Source organism: Peromyscus eremicus, chromosome 1, assembly GCF_949786415.1.
Source record: "Peromyscus eremicus chromosome 1, PerEre_H2_v1, whole genome shotgun sequence".
In the NCBI taxonomy this organism is placed as follows: Eukaryota; Metazoa; Chordata; class Mammalia; order Rodentia; family Cricetidae; genus Peromyscus; species Peromyscus eremicus.
In genome coordinates, this window is record NC_081416.1 from 142,112,770 (window position 1) to 142,128,685 (window position 15,916).

General features: G+C 39.3%; 1 protein-coding gene across 1 annotated transcript in view; it reads left to right on the top strand.

The window, feature by feature from the left end:
- Gabrg3 (gamma-aminobutyric acid type A receptor subunit gamma3) overlaps positions 1-15,916 on the top strand; it is a 593,792-nt gene that overhangs the window by 461,547 nt on the left and 116,329 nt on the right. The gene's annotated exons all lie outside the window — the stretch shown is intronic.

The window sequence follows — 15,916 nt, forward strand, 5'->3', positions numbered from 1 at the left end:
CCTGTCCGTTTTGACCTTATTTAAGATGGTGGTTTGACCACGTGATTGCCCGTATTTAAGATGGCGCCGTCTGGCCACATGATTGCCCCTATCAAATACGGTGCCTGACCACGTGTTTATGTGGGTTTTTCCTCCAAAATAAACTGAACAGATAAGAAACATATAATGTGAAGTACTTAAAAGTTAGCCAGAAAGAAATATAGATAGCCACATTAATCATATATTTCCATTTGCACATAGAGAATCGACTTTGTGAAAGGAGAAAAGTTTTTTTTTTCTGGGAAACTTTTATGGTTAATGAATTGGAGCTCAGAGACACCAGAGAAACGGAATAGCAGTGAAGCTGAGTGGGAGAGAGAAAGGACACCCCTCCCCCCCCACCCCCCACCCCCCTCCCCCCCACCTCCCTCCCCTCCACCCCCCCACTCCCCACCCCCCCTCTCCCCACTCCCCCCACCCCCCCACCCCCGCTGCATGATGGGAGCAGCTGTAGCCCCGCAGCGTGAGCTGCAGCAGCAGTGGCAGTGTCAGAAACACATTTCTGTGGCTAGTCCACAGGCTGCCGGAAGGGGAGGGAGGGGCTTGGCTCCAAGTGGTGGCAGAGCAGCCAGTGGGGTGGGGCTCAGGGCTGCGCACCAAAGTCCCACGCATAGAACAGGGGTCCTGGCAATAGACCTAAGTGGCAGAGAGAAAAGATTTAAGAGATAGAATTACAGATAAGGAGAGTAATTAGAAGCAAGAGACAGGCAAAGAGAATGAACTTTGCCTGGCAGGTAATTTTAAAGGGTGTACATGCCATGGAAAGAAACCTGGCGACTGGTGATGATGTAATTGCTTATCAGAGACTGGAGGAGCATGAGGGGCGGGGAGCGCGGGCGGCAATGAGGAAGGAGCTGGGAAGGGATAGACGCATTTTTCCACAATGAGGTATAAGGCCCGTCAGACTGACCTCCAGCGTCCCAGAGGGTCAGCGAGGGCCAATGATAATGGTTCAAGATAGCCAATGGACCATCGTAACAAAGGCTATGGGCCGTGGATGAGTGGGTACAGGCTGTCTCCATATGCTGTTGCATAGGGAAGGGGCTGAGGGGCTTAAAGCCCAAAAGACATGGTACCAGCAATTGAAATGAGACGAATCCTCACCTGTGGGAAAACGGCCAGAAAGGGAGGGAGGAATCTTACCGATCTGTAAGGGTGAAGAGTCCCCAGTGGTACTCCAGCCAGAAAAATGGAAGGTAGTACAGGATCCCAGAGCTCCTCAGACTGCTGGTGGGTGGGAGAAAGCAGTGGGATTGCCTGGCAACGTTGGGCACCAATGTTATGAATTATACATGGAGGACCCTGAGGGTATCCCACGTGTGCAGGGAATCATGCTGGCATGCTGGGCAGATGCAGTAGTGAGCTGGTGAGCAACCCTCGCCACGTGGACATGGCAGTGGGGTGGCAGGTGGACATTCACAACCAGCTGTTGCATCCATGCAGAAATGGTTTATTATAATAGAGAGACAAAGAGAAGATAGGAAAGAGGGATAGAAGAGAGATAAAGAGAGAGAGAAAGAAAGAAGGGTCGAGGGGTGTACACCTTGTGGGAGTGAAGAGAGAGAGGAAGGGAAGGGGTTTTTCCTTTATATCAGGATACAGGGCAGCCCCAAGGACGGGATTTCAAGGGGTGGATCAGAATATTAACAATAGCCTTGTTGGAGGAATTGTGTTACTGTGAGGGTGGGCTTTGAGGATTCCTATGCTCAGGAGAGTGCCCAGTGTATCAATCAACTTCCTTCTGCCTTCTGGTCAAGATGTAGCTAGCACTATATCTGCCTGCATCCTGCCATGCTTCCTGTCATGATGATAATGGACTGAACCTCTGAGACTATAAGTGGGCAAGCCACTTCAATTAAATGTATTTTTTATAAGAGTTGTCATGGTAATGGTGTCTCTTCACAGTACTAAAAACCCAACTAAGATCTTAATCATCCCTACTTAATATCTAAACTCTGTGGTTATATGGATTGTAGCAAGAATATCAAAGGCTTAAAAGCTAACATCTACATATAAGAGAAAACATACAATTTTTGTCTTTTGGTGTCTGGGTTATCTCTTTCAGGATGATATTTTTCAAACTCCATCAATTTACCTGCAGATATCACAATTTTGTTTTTTCACAGCCAAATATTATTCCACTCTGTGAAATGTATCACATTTTCATTATCAGTTCACCAGTTGATGGATGCCTATGCTGTTTCCATTTTTTTTTTTGGCTATTATAGATAGAACATCAATGAAAATGGATGATCAAGTATATCTGTAGAATCCTTTCTTCAGTCAAGAGTATATGGATAGTTGTGCTCACCTCCTAGAACCTCCAAACAAGCTCTGAAGGCACTGTGCTTGTCATTTTGCAATCTATGGCTTCTGGGAGGAGCAGCATTATCTCCTGTATAGAGCAACTTCAATTAAAATCATTTAAATGAACAAAAAACATAGAGGCAGCTAATAAAATAGTAGATTTCCATGTGGCTTTTTCAGATATCCTTAGTGTTGGTTTTCCTTCCCTCCACCCCCTCCTCTGCTCTGCCTTCTCATCCCTCTCCCGTCCTAAACTTCCCTCCCCATTAATTGTTTTTCCTCCTGTCAAGTCACCTGTGTTCTGCTCTCTCCCTCCCTTAAGATCTTTCTTGGTCCTTCCCACCTGTGGTCCTCTTCTAATAGAAATCCTGGAAGGGGCCTTGTTTTTGGTTCTTGTTCTGCTATTTTGTTTGTTTTAGAGACAGACACTCACTGTGAGCCCCCATAGAACAGGCTGGTCAGAAAGACTGGGCTGTCTCTGCTCTCTACTGTTGGGATTAAAAGTATGTCCCACCATGCTTGGCTTCATTTTTGTTTTTATTCATTGACACACCTTAACTTCTCAACTCAATTATAATCAGATGAAAATTTCTGACAGTGCAATCATTAAAATGAGTGACAACAAATCTTTGTGTGTTACTTTGACATTTTTAGAGGACACACTGAAGTTTTACACTGAGTTGCTATAAACATACAGGTAATTGATTATCAAGCTTGAAACGTATGGCCTTGTAATAGGTAGCTATTTGTTTTGAATGAACAACATCAAAAATAAAATGCTTGGATTCACTGAGTTGTAATGAAATACAGAGATCAAATCCTATTCATGAAATGAAATCTTTCATGACTTAATCATGGCCTTTTCATTTGTGTTAAAGAATAAGCATCCTGTGAAGTCCTGTGCTATTTTTCTAGGACTCAAGCTTGATCATATTCTCAGAGTGATCCATTAACTGTTGGGTGAAGTACAATGGCCATTCACTCTCTTAGATCTCTACTGACTTTCCCAGAAGCTGGAAGGCTAGACAGAGGCAGATACCATGAGGTTTCATTAACACCCTCAGACCTGCTCACAATGTAAAACAAATGAAGTATTCACTTCTGGGATGTACTTTGCAGTATTTTCAGCCTCAGGTTGACCTAAGTAACTCAAAGTGTAGAAAAGTAAAACTGCAGCTTAAGGAGGCCTTTATATTTGCATTCATTATTTGCCAAATAAGTATGTTAACTGAACATCTGCTTTACCTAAAGAAGCAATCATGTATTTCAGTCAGATGTAAAACAGTTCCTTGAATGTCTACCTTAACCTAAACACTTGGCTATAGGCCTAAACTAGTAGCACACTTTGAAAGACGTATCTGGTGACCTCATTGCTGGTGGTTTTACTTTACACAGTAGCACATATGAAAGCAGTGATTCAGAAAGAAGAAAATATGCAGAAATGGAATTACATACACAATTTTAAGTACTCAGTATTGAAGTGATAAGACCAGAGATAATATCTCTCCTAAGTGTCCACATAGGCCAGCTCATGCCCATATCCCCAACTTCAGGAGCAGAGACAGGAGGGTATGAGTTTGAGGCCTTCTTCAACAACAAAATGATATTCTGTGTCAAAAAATATGTAATAAGAGGAAAAATTGGTTAATCATGGCACTTTTGAGATTATAATGGCACAAGAGATAACAGACTAACTTGTATCTAAAGATACAATTTTTTTAATGATTTATAAATACTCTTTGGCTCATGGAGATATCATCATTTTATGTGGTATAATGTAGATAAATTTCTAAATAGTCTTATTCAAAAAACATGGAGCCAGGTATAGGGGTGAAAACCTGAGAGATCAGGGAAATAGGGAAAGCCACAGCTAACCTTACCTCACCAACTCTGCAGCTTCCAAAAGTGAGCTATTTCCTGTCTACCCATGCCTATATACCTTGCTGTTCTGCCATCTGATTTGCTCTCTCTGTCCAGCTACATCACTTTCTCTTCCTGGCCAGCTCTGTCACTTCCTGTCTGTCTGTACAGACCTCTAGACCTCAACGGTTAAGTAGTGTTGGAATTTAAGGCATGTGCCACCAAGCCTGGCTCTGTTCCCAGTGTGGCCTTGAACTCACAGAGATCCAGTCAGATTCCTGCCTGCCAAGAGGTAGGATTAAAGGTGTGTGCTATTATTGTCTGACTTCTACATAATGTCTAGCTTTTTCCTCTGATCTCCAGGCAAGTTTTATTTTATTGGGAGACATGGTATATTTGGGGACACAATACATCACCACAGTATAACTTCATTTTAACTATATGTGTCTATATTGAAGATTTCAGTGACCAGATTCATAGGAAGAAAACTGTCAGATGTTCATATGAGCCCAGTTTTCTACATCAGTGGTTCTGATGAATCATCTGAGAAAGCTACAGGTTAACTTGTCTTGACAGTCCTACAGCTTTAAGGATGAGATGAGTCTATAGAGCACCAGAGTGTCATCTCGAGACTGTCCCCTATTTGAGACCTGGGGCCCATAGCAAATCATGTCAGTTCTATAGCCAAATAAGTGGATCCAGGATTGCTAGGCTTCTGTGACTCATTACCCAAGACAAATTGTTTCCTGTATGCTGTTGTTTAGCTCTCAATGATCACAGATTTTCATATTTAATATCTGGGGTCAATAGAAAATGTACAAATACAGAGTGCACAAAAATATAAACTCAACCCCAGGATCAAGAAAAGAGAAACAGAAATTATGGCTTCCTAGAGCATCTAGATAATACAGCTGTTGTATCAGTGCCAGATGTTATGCCTGTAGTGTTCAAACAATGGAAAGGCAAGATACACTATATAATATGAACAATAGACACCCACTGAACAGTAGATTCTGAAAGGGTAATCACAGCCGAAATTTAAGAGCTCTGATGGGAAAGTTAGTGAACTAGAAGATAGAATGAAACACAACACTGGAAAGCCAAAGAATAGGAGAAATGGACATGAACGCAGCAGAATGTATATGTGTACACACATATGTATGTATATATATTGTGTATGTACATATATATGGAATATATATACATACATAGAGTTAAAGAGCCCAAATAAAATGAGATAGAAGCAACAATAAAAGTGTAGAAAATTTTGAAATTCATAAAAGACATAAAATCAACAATCCAAGAACACCTGCAAATTCCAGCGAGGATAAATAAAAAAGCGATTTTTAAAAATTTAAATGCACCCATGTAATCAGCTGAAAATCAGACCAAAAGGAAGATCTCACGCACCTGCAGCAGAAGCATCCATTTCCTTCCAAGGTGCAATCCTCTGATTGAAAGTCACTCTCTGCAGAACACTTCGGCCCAAAGCCTGCTATCTGTGCTTCCTGCCTAGGAAGACCCATGTTTTGAAATGGCTTCTTCAGGAATTCCATGGCTGGGCCTGGCCATGCCACCCAGCATCCAGAGCATACATTGGGATGGATATGTCCTCTCGACAATGTCCAGGAGCCTCCCTTGTGACAGTGCGACTTTCAATCACTCAGTTATGCTTATTTCCCTTGGGATGCTTACTGACCTGTCCACACACGGGTTCAAACAGATGTCACACTAAGTACTGGATCTGTATTCATGGTTCTAGCTCAGAGTTCTGGGCTAAGTTTCACTTGAGGGCTCTCTGGCTAGTAGATACATTTTTATCATTGGCATGAACTTAGACAAAAAAAGGTACCGGCACACTGATGTTTTGTGACTTTTACTCATGTCAGTCACAAGAAGATTCAGAGATCAATGTTATTGATTGGTTCAGACTTGAGTTCCAACTGTGTTCCCACCATGTCCATTTCCAAATGAAATGGGGTCAGAGCAGGTATCTGTCATTGTATCCACTGCCACTAGCTCTCAGGGCACATGCTTATCTCATTCTGCATAGTTTGGCTGGATCTTAATTACTGATGGTGTCTTACTTTTCTATTGCTATGGTGAGACACCATAACCAAGGCAACTTATAGAAGAAAGAATTTAATTGGGGCCTTACTTACAGTTTCAGAGGGTTAGTCCATGATCATAATTGTGAGAAACATAGTGGTAGGCCCATAGGCATGGTGCTGGGGCAGTAACTAAGAGTTTCATCCTGATCTAAAGGCAGCAGGCTGAGAGAGAGTCAGTGAGATTGGGTCTGACAAGAGCTTTTGAAACCTCAAAAGTCACCTCCAGTGACATACCTCCTCCAACAAGGCCATACCTCTTAATCCTTCTTAAAGAGTCCAGTAACTAGAAACCAATGTTTCAAATATACGAGCCTATGGGTGCCATTCTCACTCAAACCATCACAGAAGTGCAGCAGTTCAGACTCTAACTGACAAATGTCATTATGCTCTAGGGTCTGCCTCAGACAAGCTGGATGAGGAATGGACATTCATTGTGTAAATGACTTGCTTCTTTGTCTTCTGCTTATCCCTCTGCCCTTACACTGATGTGTTCTGAGAAATCAAGAGTGTGGTCCACCTCAAAACAGAGCCAAATAGATAAGACATATTTAGAGAAAAGGAGCAAGAATGATACTGACGTCAAGACAGAAACTGAAGAGAGCTTCAAAAGACAGGTGATTGTATCCAGACAAACCTGATGTAAAGTTAACATTCAAAAGCACTAAAGGCATGAATTACTTGGTATATAATAGTAAGATGTTATTTTTCATAGGAAATATAAACTAAAAATTTCCGAACACATCACCTAGTAATCAGTTCAATACTAGATTGATTAAATTTGAAGCATTCAGAAAGGTAGATATATGAGAAGACCTCTATCCTCACAAAATAAGTCAATAGACTCAATAGCTACTTGTCTTCATCTGTCACTTTAGAGGAATTCCAAATTCACACCAGAATGAGAAGGCATGATAGGCATGTCACCCTTGGATGGGTGACAGTTTAAAGGTCTGTGTGATACTTTGTTGGGCTGAACATTATCAAGAACTTCTAAATACTTATAGTGGGAGAGTTTGCAAAGATAATGGTGTGCATCACTTATACCCAAACAGTTCTGCTTTTAGACATGTGTAAAAGGAAGGCCTTTTGTTTTTGCTTACAGGAACACAGTTTTAGTTTTCTTTGTACTGTATATACTATCAAAGCATTGAGAATCCAAATGTCCGTTTCTAGAAGACTAGAAAAATAACATGATTTTATTTAGTGTTTGTTGTATTCATATAAATGTTTGATTTTTTAATGTTTTGCTTTTAGTGTTACGATTTAATTGACACTTTTAGAATGGTTATGTACACTGCATAGATAGAGCCATGTGACTGGGAATGCAGGAGACACATTCTGTGTCTGCTGAGAAATCAGTATCACCCAGCACCAGTGAGCACCTCCAGAGTCCTGATCTTAACTTTGGAATACCATTTCCTAACGAAACAAAGCAGGATACCCTGGAAAAGTATTTGTTTCTAGAACTGCAGCACAGAAATACAGGAATATCCTCAAGCATTTTATAATTCCCAAAATTGAGAAACACCTTCAAACCTAAAGGATGAAGCATGGGAAGGCTTCCAGGAGCCAATGGGAACAGCTCTAAATAGCCAGACAGTTATAACAACAAAACAAACCATTGAATTTTGTATTAAATAATAAAACATATTTGAGTCTGTACCACACTATATGGTTATTCACATGAGCAATACAAGAGAGATAAAACCTTTCTTATAGTAAAACTCAGCTTTTTTTGTGTGTGGATACTACTTGCTGGAACTTGCTTGTATCCCCACCAGAGTATAGGTTGAACTTCACGACTTTCTTCTAGATAGCAGCAGAAGAGAAAGAGACAATAGAGTGAGGTTGTTGGAGAAACCAGACAAGTGTAACCTCCCAGCAAAAAGCCTGAGATGACATGATATTATTGTTCCTCTTTGTAGTCCTCTCCAGACACACAAGACCCCAGTTTCACCATTACAAAACCACTAGATGAAACCAAGTTGGAAGATGCTTAATGAGATACCCAATCTGTGCCCCTCGTGACTGTCCACATATCAAAAATGCCACATAGTAGAGGAAAACAAAACACTATGTACTGAAATATTAGGAAGGATTTGGGAACAGAAAAAGAGTGCTAGGGGAACCCTGAAACAAGTGGAATTGAGGGACAGAAGTTTACCAGAACAGCAGATTAATTTTACTGAAGGACCAGGGCAATACCCAATAAGCAACAAGAGAAAGATGAAGGCAACGTGGGGCCACTGCTTACTGTCTTTGAAACTTTACTGGGAATCAGTAGTTACTCTAAACTAAATGTTTATTTAAAACCATATGCTACCACCACACACCCATTAGAGGGGCCGGAATTTAGGACACTGGCCATTCCAGATGCTGGTGAGGGTGTGGAAGTGCAGAAACCCCTGCTGGGATCATTCACAGTGAAGAAAGTTGACCTACTTGAAGGATGCTCGGCACTCCCTTACACACTGGTATTATAGACTCCCAAATTAAACTCCTTCGTGATTATAAGGAGATTGAAGACTTACAAAAAGCTGAACATAGTATTTATAGTATCATAAAGGCTAAATCGTGAAATCAACCAAGATGTCCTTCCTAGATTAGAGGGTAAAAAGTCAAGATAGAGTCAATGAAAAGTCACTCAGCAATAAAAAAAAAAATATATGAGCAACGAAGCCTTAAAAAATATAGAGAAAATGTGGACATGTAACACTCAGTGGAAGAAGTCAAACCCAAAATGCTCATTCCCTAGTTCCCACCATATAGCATTCTGGATACAGCAGACAGGGCAAAGGTTAGCAGTCAGCATGCTTAGGGGATGGAGAGAGGAATGTTCATTGGACTGAACTGGCCTGCAAGTTATAGTTGGTGCATGTCATTCCACACTTGTCCAGCTCATTCCTGCTCACTAGTAGTGGCCATTGCCACTCTGCACCGGCTTTCCTTCCCTCCTCTTGGCTCGCAGAGATCATCTGTCTGGACTCACATCTAGTATTATCAAATATGAAAGCTTACACAAGGCTGACTTGTCTGTGCCAACACTGAAAAATCTAAACTGAATATTTGCATCCAAAACTTTCTAGTTTGGGTGTGGCAGCACAGGCCTAGAAATCTCTGAATAAGAAATAATCTTACCTTGTAATGTTTACTATGATGTAACCTAAAAAAAGTCACTAAATTTCTTTCTATTTGATACAGTATGAGCATTTTCATATGGATATTTATTTAGTCTGGGAAAGGCAGTAAGGAAACAAGCAGAAGCTTCAAGCACTGTATTAGGCACCCAGAATATTAAAAAGCATTCTTTTGTTCTCATAGCACAACAATCAAATGGTCAAAATGGTGAAATACCATGAGTGCAGATAGAGGAGGATGCTCACGTCTCAAACTAGGCCTCATTTGGCCATTGCTCAACATTTCTTAAACTAGAATGTAGATGATACAATGTTTTATCATTTTAAAGGTTCCTTGATGGGGAACGTAGTACACAGACGTGTAAATGAAATGCAGAACTGTTGCAGCTGTGAGAGAAGGCTGCTGTATAGATCACAAAGGGCTTAACTTGAACACAAGGAATCAGCAAGCTGGAGCTGTGAGGACAAGTGGGGTGGAGTTACGGAGGTTGTAGGACTCCTGATGGAACTGGCAATTTGTACAGTTTTCAGGTGCTTCCCAGAATGCTTAGCGCCTGGTCAAAGAGCATCAGGGATGGATGTGGAGTGTGTGGAGATTTCAGTGTGGATTTGGACTATAGCTCCAGACAAGAAACTGCTTGGGCTCTCTCCAGCACCTCACAACCAAGCCAAGAAAGCATTAATGGTAGTAAACCAGTGGATTCACAGACAGACAGACAGACAGACAGACACACACACACACACACACACACACACACACACACACACACACACACATCCAAGTAGGGGAGAAAACATGGAGTATTTGTCTTTTTTGAATTTGGCTTATTTTAGTTAACATGATAACCTTCAGCTCAATCCATTTTCCTGCAAATCATTTTCTTAAGTTTTCTTTCTCTCCACATCCATTCCATAATTCATTGTGTTTAGTTTTCTGGATGCTCATCCCTCAGTCTGGGGTGAGATAGAATCTCAGTGTGATTTAAATTTGTAATTTGTCAATAACTGCGGGTGGTGACATTTTTTTCCATGTATTTATCAGCTCTTAGTATTCTTTTTAGAACTTTCTGTTCATCTCATTTTCTCATTGATTGATGATTTTGGATTTTTAGTGGTCAATTTTTTTAAAAATATGAACCTGCATCAAATGCATGTTTGCACTACCATTCTGTTTGCACCCTCATTTTGTCTGTACCCCCATTCTGTTTGCACTACCCATTCTGTTTGTACCCCCACATTCTGTTTGCACTCCCCATTCTCTTTGTACCCCCACATTCTGTTTGCACACCCCATTCTGAAAACTTCCTCTTCACATCACTGGTTGTTCCTGGGCTCCTTTTCAAAATGTCCTTGTGTCTCCTTGGGATTTTTCTAGCAGTTACAGAGGTAGAAGGTCAACATGAAAGTTTTGTGGGTTTTTTTTTTTATCCATTTGGATATTTTTAATAGAGTGAAAGGTATGAATCAAGCTTTATTTTTCTAGATGCAGATATCCATTCCTACCAGCATTATTTGGAGAGTTTGCCTTTCTCTGATGAAATTTTTCCATAAGGTGATTGGGGCTGTAAACTGGGCGAAGGGTCTCTGTTCCGTTCTATAAATTGAATTAATGTACCAGAGATGTGTTTTCTGCTGCTGTCATGCTGGCTTTCTTACTGTTGCTACGATATAATGTGAGATGAGGTCTTATTAAACTTCTGCCATTGTTCATCCTGCTTGGAATTGTCCTGGGTATTTAGAGTCCTTTTACCTCTGTGTGAATATTTGGAATGCTTTTCTGTGTCTGTGATGAATGTCATAGAATTCTGATGGAGTGTGCTTTGAGTATATAGATCATTTTTAATGATGTAGTCATTTTCTAACTACTATCCATGGGCACAGGAGACCTTTCCATCTTCTGCTGTCTTCCCCGAGTGCTTTCTTCAGTATTTAAAGCTTTCACTGTAATGCTATTTCTCCTCCTTAAACCGGCTTATTTGTAGGTATAGTTTGTCGTGCTGTTGTCCCTAGGATGTCTTCCTGATTTCCTCCTCCATGAGTTTGTTATTGGCATGTAGCAAAGCTACCCATTTTTGCATACCGATTTTATCCTGCCATTTTGCTGGGAGTGTTTATTCAGGCCTGAGAACTTCTGTTGGAATCTTTGTAAGTGCAGGATCTTCCTCCAATGGAGAGAATTTTACTTCTTCCTTTCCTATCCATATCCTTTTCACTTTCCCCTACTGTATTTCTCTGGCTAAGACTTCAAGCTCTATATGAATAAATGGAGGGAGAGTGGACACCATTGTCCATTCCAGATACTGATGGGAGTGCTTCACCCATTTAGTGAAATGTTGGCTCTAGTTTTTTGCTTTTGTATGTGTGTGTCTATTCATGAATATGTTAGTATGTGTGTATGTTGACTATGTTCCTTCTAGTCCTGGTGTGCTTGTGTGTGTGTGTGTGTGTGTGTGTGTGTGTGTGTATGTGTGTATGCACCCATTTGTGTGAATACCTTTGAATGTATGTGTGGATGTGTGCATATGTATATGTGTGTGCACATGTGTATGTGAGCCTCTGAATTTCATTAGTATTTGTCAAAATGTACACATTTTAATAATGGAATTATGAAAAATTGGATTTTTTCTTGTGTTTCCTTTGGCTAAGGGTTTGACAATCTTGTTTGTTGTATCAAACAACAAATTTTGTTTCACTGATTTTTGCATTGTTCTTTTAGTGTTAATTTCATTATCATATGTTTGAGTCTCTTTTTTTCCATGTACTGCTTGCCTTGGGTTGTTTTTATAATCTTCTAACCGAGCCATACACCAATAAGTTAAATGATAACTCTGATTTTTTTTTTAATGTAACAACTTGTAGCATTGACTTTTCCTCTTAGAACTTCATTTGCGGTATCTTGTTACTTTTTAGTAACTTGTATTTTCATTCTAATTTGATTTTTAGAATTTAATTTTTTTCTTTTTCTTCAATGAGCAGCAATCATCTGAGAGTGCATTACTCACTCTAATGTCTTTGTGTAGTTTCTCTTACTATTGGCTTGTAGTTATAGTCTGCTATGATCTAATAAGATACAAAAAATTGTTTTGATCCTTTTGTATGTGTTGAGACTTGCTTTATGGTTGATGATGTGATCTATATTAGAGAAAGTCCAATGGGTGAGAAAGAAGAATGTGTCTTCTGCAGCTATTGGATGCCATGCTTTGTATACATTCTGTTAAGTCCATCTGATCTATGGTGCAGCTGAACTCTGAAGATTCTTCCTTCATTTTCAGTCTGGATGGCTTGCCTGTTGCCACCTGCCTGTCACCCACCTCTATTGTATGAGGATATAGCTGCCCTTTAATATCTGTTAGTGTTCCTGTCATGAAATGCATACGTATTTATAATTATTATGTGTCTGATAGGTTGTCCTTTTGTCCATCTCTTTCAGTTTGGGTTTGAAGTCTACTTGACAGCAGACAAGCCATGACTGTACTGTAATCTGCCTCCTCTTAATCCCAGTCATTGTATATCTTTTCTCATTTCTGTCTTCTCCACAACAGACAAGTGGATCTTGCATTTGCATCTAGCCAACTCACGTGTTTTCAAATTGGAAAGTTATGGAGCAAAGTTTGTTGATTCATGTTTATATTCCCCTATTCACATAAGAGGCTTGCTTGCTTACTGGTACTGTGCATAATTAATTCTTTCCTAGTTTTAATTCACATATTCCTATCATGAAATTTATTCTTTCCGGTGTCTTAACATTTCTCTCTTCTACATCTGTGCTTAGAATTCCTTTAGATGTCATCTGAAGTGTTGGTTCATTGGTTATGAATTGCTCTAGTTTATGCTGGTCATAAAACACTGTTATTTCTTTGTCAATTTTAAAATAGCTTTGCTGGATGTAAAAATCTTGATGACATTTATTTTTCAGGATTTTAAATCTGTCCTTTAATGCTTTCCTCACTTTTAAGGTTTGTAGCAGGCTTTCTTGGACTGCCAGCTCCCAAATCATGACACAGAGATTTGTTGTTAATTATAAATGCTTGGCCTTAGCTTAGGCTTGTTTCTAGCTAGTTTTTTTTAATTAAATTAACCCATTTCTATCTATTAATCTGTGTTCTGCCCAGAGACTTATTTACCTCATTTACTGTACATCCTGCTTTTCTGCTTTCTCCATGTCTGTCTGTCTGGCCCTAGCTGCTGCTGCCTCCTTTTCTCTCTGCCCTCCAGCCCCACCTATCCTTCCTCTCTTGGTTATTGGCCATTCAGCTTTTTATTAGACCAATCAAGTGCCTTAGGCAGGCCAGGTAAAACAGCAGCACATCTTTACATAGTTAAAAAAGTATTCTGCAACACAAACAAATGCAACACATCTTTTCATAGTTAAACAAATATTCTAGTCCATAACACAGGTTACTGTTTAGAGCTATGGTAATATTTTGATATGTTTGCCTTAGAAAGTAAATTGACCTTTTTCTATTACAGCAGTGAGTATTGTTTCTTTCTCATATAATTTGACTCTTTGATTCTTTTGTGTTCTGGAGAGTCTCTTCTCTGGTCGTGTCTGCTGTTGTTCTGAATGCTTTGTTTTAGGATGGCCATTCATTTCTCTAGACTTGAGAAATGTTGTGCTTCAGTATCATGACAAGATTTTCTACGCTTTTCATTTTTGTTTTCTCTTCTTCTACTACATGGATTACTTGATTTGGTTTTTTAGTCATATGCCATAGTTCTTGGAAGTTACAGACGTGATTTTTTTCTTCATTAATATTTATATGTAGTATTTTACTATCTTTTCTTTCTACCACTAATATCCTGTCTTGTGCTTGGTGTAATTTGTTTCAGTGCAGTCTACAATGTTTCTGTTGTTGTTGTTTCTTTTCTTTCTTTTTCTTTTTTTTTTTTTTTTGGCTTTTGATTTTTGTTTTTATCTGATTCACTAATGTTCTCATTTCCAAAAAATTCTATTTGGCTACCTACCTCACAAATCTCCCTGCTAAATTTCTTTTCCATATGGTTTTATCATATTTGTTGCTCACTTTCTTTTCCCATCTCCTGATTTTTCCCCTTACTTAATTAATCTGCCTATTTGTTTCTATGAAGTCCTTGATTGTAGCTAAAGTTTTTCTGTGTCCCACCTGATCTGCTGCCACTCAGACCCAAGTAAGCACACAGAGGAAGGCTTATATTAATTAAAACTGCTCAGCCATTAGCTCAGGCTAACTACTGACTAGCTCTTACACTTAAACTCAGCCCATTTCTGTTAACCTATATGTCACCACATGTTCCGTGGCTTTACCTGTGTGCTATTACATGCTGCTCCCTGGATGGTGGGCTGTCATCTCTTGCCTGGCTACTGGCCAATCAGCATTTTATTTATCAACCAATCAGAGCAACACATATTCACAGCATACAGAACATCCCACAGCACCTGATCAGTTTTAACTTTCAGTCCTTCATCTGGAATTCTATCCAATTCAATACCTTTGAATTAAATAGTTGAGGAGTTAATCTTCTTAAGAAATCATGTTGTCTTCATTTTTAATGTGTCTTCTGTTGCAATTTACATATTTGTTGCAACAGATAGTTCTTCCACTTTTATTTTATCTTCTTAGTGAGCAGCACTTATTAACATGCTGGGTACTTCTACAAAAGGAATAAATTATTCTGTGGCCACAGCAATATCAGACTAAAGCAAATATAAAAATACACTTTAAAAATTGTAAAGCCAACTCCTAAAACATGTATGTTTATGAAAATGTTAAAACAATTTAGAGCATAGATTTAAAAATAACTTATGGAATGGTACCTCATAAAACTAAAAAGCTTCTGCATAGGTAAAGAAAAAGTCTGTTGAAGAGGAAGCCTACTGAATGGAGAGGAATCTTTTCCAGCTATAAATATGACAGTAAATTAATATCCAGAATATATAAAAACCAAAGTCAACAAAACAAGTGCCTCATTTAAAAATGGGCTTAGGATCTGAACAGAGAGTTCTCAAAAGAAGAAATAAAAATGGCTAATAAATATCTCAAAAAATGTTTATCATTTCTAGCAATTAGGGAAATGAAAATCAAAACAAGTTGGAGATTTTATCTTGTTATAGTCAGAATGGCAAATATCAACAAAATAAACCACAACAAATACTGCAGAGGACCTGGGAAAAATAGAACTCTCATTCACCGTTGCCTGGGTTCCAAACTAGTTCAACCACTCAGGAATCAGTATGAAGTGTCTTCAAAAATCTAAAAGAAATCTACAACATGATCTAGCTATTCTACTACTTGTCATATGCCCAGAGGACTCAATATCCCACTCCATAGATATTTGCTGAGCCATGCTCATTTCTACTCTATTGACAATAGCTAGGAAATGGAAAAACTAATGTCCTTTAATTGGTGAATGGATAATGAAAATGTGGTATATATGCACTATGGAATACTATTCATCTGTAAAGGAAAATAAAATAATAAATAT